At 35.9% G+C, this 7,223-nt stretch overlaps 1 pseudogene; it reads right to left on the bottom strand.

Annotated features, from left to right (window-relative positions):
* Positions 1 to 3,319: 3,319 nt before the first annotated feature.
* Positions 3,320 to 4,148, bottom strand: LOC125830014 (kirola-like; annotated as a pseudogene).
* Between the last annotated feature and the right edge of the window lie 3,075 nt (positions 4,149 to 7,223).

The raw sequence follows: 7,223 nt of genomic DNA, 5'->3' as shown, positions 1-7,223 counted from the left end.
TTAAATAAACTCAACATAACCCCAGAATTGGTTGTCACATGTACAAACCTCTAATACGGAATCTGAATAAAATATACAAGTCTCATAGTAAAGTTCTAGAATAGAACAAACAATAAATATAGATAACTTGAGGGCACGTCTGGAATGAACCGCTACCTCTCAAGTAAGTCTGGAAGCTCTAATCTGAAGATGAGTAATAAGTCGGATCTGATAGAGCTGTCAACCTACACAACTGTGTAGAAGCAAGGGTGAGTACCAAAAGCAACAGGTACTCGCAAGTAACACTAAACTAAGCTAAACTAGCAGCTACAAACAACTCCTTTCAATCCCAACCGAACCACCGAAACTTCATTCTAACAGCGAACCAACAACCTATACTACACAATTCATAATCAACAGATATATCCAACAGTGTCTCAACATCAACCTCATATCCTCATGTAAGAGCAAATAGATCATATATCACATGAAGAGGGGCAAATAGGTAAAATCCACACACCACAGACAAAGATGAAGTCAAATGCGATGCAAATGCAATAATATGTCATGTAGTCATGATGCATGTCTGTCCTACGATACACATCTGTTGACGTAATCAGTCTGCGCTGAATACTCAAATCAGAACCCATGGGGGCCACACATGGACCATGTATCACCGCCGGAACCAGATCCCATCGGCATCCAAATCGCTAGCCGGAGCTAGTCCATCTCATATATCTCTAGCCGGAGCTAGTCTCAACTGTGTCTCATATCCATCCATCCTCATATCAGTGTCTCAGAACTCATGCAACAGATAGTTCACACATGGGATGAATAATGAATATGCACATGTCATCAATCACAATCATATCACGATCACATCATAGTATTACACATTATCTGTCTCAATCACAACCATATCACGACACATCATAGTATTACACATCGTCTGTCTCAATCACAACCATATCACGACCACATCATAGTATTACACATCATGTCTCAATCACAACCATATCACGACCACATCATAGTATTACACATCATCTGTCTCAACATCAATGTCTGTATCAATCATAGCTACTCATGCTCTTCTATCCCCTCAATATCAGTTATCACATGACTTATTCAACAAATTCAAGTCACATATAACACATTAGCTCGTTTTATTCCCCATCTTTCATTACAACAATTTCAATCAACAAATAAAACCATCCTCAATCCCCATTACTCCCCAACACAATTAGGAAAGTAGTCATGTGTAGTCTAAGAGTTTAACAAAGTTTAGAAGTCACTTGCCTCAAAACACTTCAACTAGTAACTCAAATTTGAGTTTTACCCTTCCGAGCACGCTCCAAATCACCACAATCTATTCATAAATGGAATCCACAATCAATACGAATCTAACAACACCAATATCGTGAAATTTGGAGAAAAGGGTAAAATGGTCAAAAAAATCTCGTTCCGGAAAATATTCTCGAAATCTGGAAATTTTTAGTGAAAAATGTTCCCCAAGAAATTTAGAATCCAATAGTGAAAACCGTTTCGAAAAAGGAGTTGAAATGAGTTCACAAACTCAAATTTTCTATTAAATTCGGATTAGGCAAAAACCCCCAAATTTTACAGTTGAGATCTCAAATTTTGATGTTAAAATCCATAAATAATCGATGGAAATCAAAGATATAAGTTGGAAATAACTTACCCAATGAATTCCTTGCGAAAACCCACTTGAAATCACCTATTTTCGAGCTCTCAAAGTCTAAAAATGGAGAAATGGGTATTTTTCAAGTTGGGGGAAAATGGCTACTGTTTTTTGACTTAAAAAGGACTGCTATTGCAGCTGAAACACAACAATAACACCAAAGTTTAAGTCCCCGTTGGACCCTCGGGATTCGTTCGGAATCTCGTGCACACAAACTAAATATGTACCCCCACTAAATTCGACGTTCCGGACTCAATGGAACCGTCGGAATTTGAATTCGAGGACTCCTTGACCCGAAATTCAATAAGATGCCAAGAAACTAGTTTAACGCCAAAAAAATTCGAAACTCAAACGGAGCGTCTAAAAATTCAACCAAGACTCATTCTAGACTTAGAATCGCCTCCCGAAACCAACGGTACTCTCGGAATTTCAATCTGAGCCTCGGAACCTCATATGTTGACCAAAGTCAACTCTTTATCAAAATTTCACAACTTTAGCAACTTAGGACCTCAATTCTTCGTTTCAACTCCAAATTCAACTCCGTAACTTCACACAGACCCGTTTCGACATTCTAAAACTGCCGGAATCGACGGAAATCCGATCCGAGTCCCGAAACTCCAAATGACTCGAAAAAGCACCTTTTAACCAACTTTAACTCATAAAAAACTCAACTTCTCAAAAACTCAACTTTTTACCAACTTTTCCTCAAACCGACTTTACAACCATAAAACATGGGACTCGGGGCAACTACCGAAAGGGCAAAATAGTCATTTCCACGAAAAATCACCAAAATGACCTTTCGGGTCATTACAGTCCTATACTACTGTTATGAACCAAGTTCATTCCAATATGAATACCAAGGTCACACAAATAGTTATTGGACTAACAAGAGTTATTGGGCTGAGAACGAGCAATAAGGCCAGGTTAATTTGGAATCCGGATTGAATAGTGGGCATGAGAACAGTTCCATAAAAAATGATAGTGATATGTGATTTCGAAATTATGCAAATTCTTAAGAAAAAGAGTCTGATTCTTCTTATCTCTGTTTTTAGTTAGAGCTTCTCATCCCCTTCTATCAATCTTTGGATTTGTCTTCCCCTTGATTAACATTCTCTGTTTCGTTTTAAGGATCATTAGTTGTTACTTGCTTGATATTTCCATTTCTAAATTGTATTTTGTGTTCTCAATGATTATAATACATATCATTATTGTGCCGTAACTTCAGTTGTTACACCTACTTTGGGGTCTCAGAAGGAACTCGTAAACTTTAAATTTTGAATTTACCTTTCACTTGAATCAAGAAAACAGGACACAAAATATCGTTTGTGTAGAGTACTTATCTAATGATGCGTATTAGAGCCTAAGCTAATAATTAATGGAATATCAGAGTTCTTAGAGTAAAAATAAAACTGTATAAAATGCTACTTGAATCACAAATATATATTCTTCAAACATGACATTATATATAGAGGCTGGCGTACATAGTATATATATATTATTCTTCAAATTAAACATAATATTATTTATTTTACACGCTAGTTAGCACTAGCCAATGTTTTCAAGTACTCATCACATAAGAACAAACACACAAACACATAGATATATGTATGTATAGGACCATTGAACATCGTAGATTTTTTAATTTTTGAGAAGGTGACCCTCTATATCCTTGATCACACCAATGAAAAAATCCAAGAAAGCAATGGGTTCTGGAGTATCTTCAGTTTTCTTCTCATACACAAGTGCATATGTAATCCATTGATGTTCAAAGGATGTAATAACATTGAAGGAATTATACAGATCTAACAAATTTCCTTCAATTGCATTCCAAGTGGTTGAATTCTTCTGAGGATCGATGGCTTCAATCACAGTCTTAGCAAACATTTCTTTTCCATCTATTCATTAAAGATCAGAAAATACAATAGATGTTACTCCCAATTCAAATGTTCAAATTCTTTAGTTTATTTTCCCTCTTTTATCATTTTCATTTTAATAAAAATGATCTATTGCTCGTGAAGATTAGAATGATGGCTGAAGTAATTTTCCATGAAAAAATACATCAAATATTATTCAAAGTTCTTATCGTTTGACTCCAAAAAAAAGGAAAACATGACAATTAAAAGTGGACGGAGGGAGTAATCAACACCATTAACTAACTTTTTCATGGAAAAGATTTTGATGGATAGGCGAATTACTTTCGAAATATGAAATACACCTAAATGTGGAAAATTGATGCAATAAATATTGCGAGAAAGAGAGGAGAGAAATGTGTGTGCTACCTTCGTAATATTTCCAGCTAGCAATCGAACCAATTTTTTCCTTTTTCACCTTCATGAATCTCAAAATGCTTGACTCTACTAGGGCTTATGTTGGGTAGATGATGGCTATTAGTGTTATTAATATCATGAACCGAATGTCCTCCACACTTCACTTCCAATGAAACAATCAACTTACCTTGTACGCCCATATTTTCTTTTCCTAGTAATATCAATGAGTTGCGAAAGGCAAGTGGTAAGAAAATGTATAAAACTTGTACCTCTTATATAGATTTTAATTCATGTAAGAAGTTAATCAATGAAAAATATTATTCACCACATATCTATATCACATAGTGGCGGTTAATTAAATTGTGCATAAGTAGGTTTTAGTTTAGTTATAAATTTATTATGATATTTTACCATGATAATTGAAATATGATGACAATATTATTATAAATAATGAGGTATATTTATTTTTGGGTAACCGTATTTTAATTTTCTTCTTTATTGATGGTGATCAGTTGTGGTATCAACAATCTTGCTTCTTTATTTTCAATCAAATCTTGATTTCATTTTGCTAGCTTCTCCCGATCGTAGAGCCTGATCGACTCAACTATTTTAATTCCCTGCCCCAGACCTCTCACTTCGTTTCGTTCTTCTTCTCATGTACCCTCGCTTGAATGGAGACACTCGATCAGCCCGTCTTTCCCAAGTGCCCCCATCGGCCCTTATCCTTTACGAGTCTGGATTAATTATCCCTGTAAAAATTACTCCCCTAAAAATCATCTTTGCCAAACAAGTGAATAATGTTACGAATAAAAAATATACCATTGGAAAGTTATATGCACATCGGAAGCATATCATAGTCATAACTCATACTGCTACATGAATAATAGATAACCAATATATGTTTATGCTAGAACATATGCAATCATGCTGGAACACATAAACTTTCTGAAATTTAATTCAAGAATTACCTTTTGAAGCGTGAGCAAACACCTTCAAGTGAATCTACATGGTAGACAACAGTTCAGTGGTCTTCTATAGTGATCCCAAGTTCACATTCAAACTCTCTCAATACTTGGGTGGGCAAGTGTGTATATATATATTTTGTTCTTTTAATTATTCCATCCAATGAGAAAATCACAATATTTCTTGACATATATATGTCACAATCGAATCAAACCAAACCACGTTTAGTTGGATTCTTTTATCGATTTAATTTGACTTTTCAATTTGATACTACGATTTTTTGATTTGATTTAAACACTTATGCCTAGCCTCAAATTTATAGGGTTACTCCTAACTTGTAATATAAGGCACTATGGAACGTAGAATAGCACGAGGAATTATAAACTTTAACCTTCTTTATTTTTCTTCTGAGTTATATGCTATGAAAATCAAAATATTCAAGGTAGGGGTCCATGTTGAATTGATCATTATTAAGTTCTTCTTTTTTAGCTATTTATTTCTTCAATTTATTATTGTATCATCTTCATGTTATTAATGATAAGTTATACATAGTGGAGGATGAACCAGTTTATCATGTCCACTTATTTAAATGAAAGAGAGATAACACTGCTAATGTTAATGGTGTTTATTTTCTAGGAGGTGAATGTTTTTCTTAAAGGGTGTGTCGAAACTAAAAATATTATATAATTAATATGGATGGAAGGTAGAAATAAGTTTTTGAGCCAAGTGCTAAAACCTTAATTAATTATTTGACTTTCTTGGCTAATTTAAAGAAAATAATTCAATTATTTAACTTTCTTCTCAAATTTATATCTACTTGCTTAATTTCCTTTACCTAACATCTATGTTGGAGCATGCCTATTGCGTGAGCAAGACGATTATGTGGAAGACATAATATCGTAATTCGTAGCCATATAATAATGTCCTTTCAAACATTTTTGTTTAACAAAATTGTAAATAATATAAAGGTTTGAATATATAGTTTCATAAAACTATATATATATATATATATATTTCTTTTGAAAAGGGAAGCTGCAAATGATTCTAGCACAATAAAGAAAAAAACATACATATGATCACATAACATAATTAAGTGTTAACATTTTAACAATATTGTTACTTCAATGAAGCAAAGAGGATTTTATACGCTCCCTGCTCAATGCTTTTTAGGCACTTGAGGGATTTCTGACTTTGGCAAAGTTGGTAATTCAGGTTTAGGAATGACAGATATCTCAAGTTTTGGCAATGCTAGAAGTTCAGGCGTTGATAATGTTGGGATTACGGGGATTTCTGGCTTTGGTAGAGTTGATAGCTCAGGTTTTGGGATTTCAGGAAATTTGGGCTTAATTAGGCAAAGTTGGGATTTCAGGTAAATGTGGCAATTCGGGCTTTGGTAGAGTTGGTAGCTCGGATTTTGGAATTTTAGGGAATTCAGGTAAATGTGGCAATTCAGGCTTAGGAAACTCAGGCAAAATTACTTCAAGAAGATGGCGCGACTCTGCTTGTTGCACGGAGTGCCGGTGTCCATTGTGTCTGACAGGGGTTCAGTATTCACTTCTGATTTCTGGAGAGCATTACAACATGATTTGGGCACTAGACTCGACATGAGCACAGCTTTTCACCCTCAGACTGACGGTCAGTCTGAGAGGACTATTCAGGTGTTGGAGGACATGCTTCGGGCTTGCGTGATCGACTTTGGTACTAGATGGGATCAGCACTTGCCATTGGCAGAGTTCGCCTACAACAACAGTTATCATTCTAGCATTAGATGGCACCTTTTGAGGCACTGTATGGTAGGCGGTGTAGATCACCTATTGGATGGTTTGATTCAGCGGAGGTGGACTCCCTTGGTACTGATATTTCCTTAGAGAGGATATGGAGCGTGTTCGTGTTATTCAGAGTAGGCTCTTGACTGCCCAGAGTAAGCAGAAGAGCTATGCTGATAGGAGGGTTCGACCCTTAGAGTTCATGGTGGGTGATCGAGTTTGGCTTCGGGTATCGCCCATGAAGGGTGTGATGAGATTTGGGAAGAAGGGCAAGCTCAGCCCTAGGTTCATTGGCCCATATGAGATTTTAGAGAGGATGGGAGAGGTGGCTTATAAGTTAGCCTTGCCACCTAGTTTGCTAACCGTGCATCCAGTTTTCCATGTTTCTATCCTTCGAAAGTATGTTCCTGATGAGTCTCACGTAATTTTTGGTAGATTCGGTGAAGTTGAGTCCAGATTTGACATTTGAGGAGGAGCCTATAGCTATTTTGGACAGACAGGTTCGCAAGCTCCGGACCAAGGACATCGTTTCAGTGAAAGTTCAGT

The sequence above is a fragment of the Solanum verrucosum genome, unplaced genomic scaffold, assembly GCF_900185275.1.
Source record: "Solanum verrucosum unplaced genomic scaffold, falcon-dt-bn FXZP01000074.1, whole genome shotgun sequence".
Lineage (NCBI taxonomy): Eukaryota > Viridiplantae > Streptophyta > Magnoliopsida > Solanales > Solanaceae > Solanum > Solanum verrucosum.
Note: the sequence above shows the minus strand (reverse complement) of the source record. Positions and strands in the feature narration are given on the sequence as shown.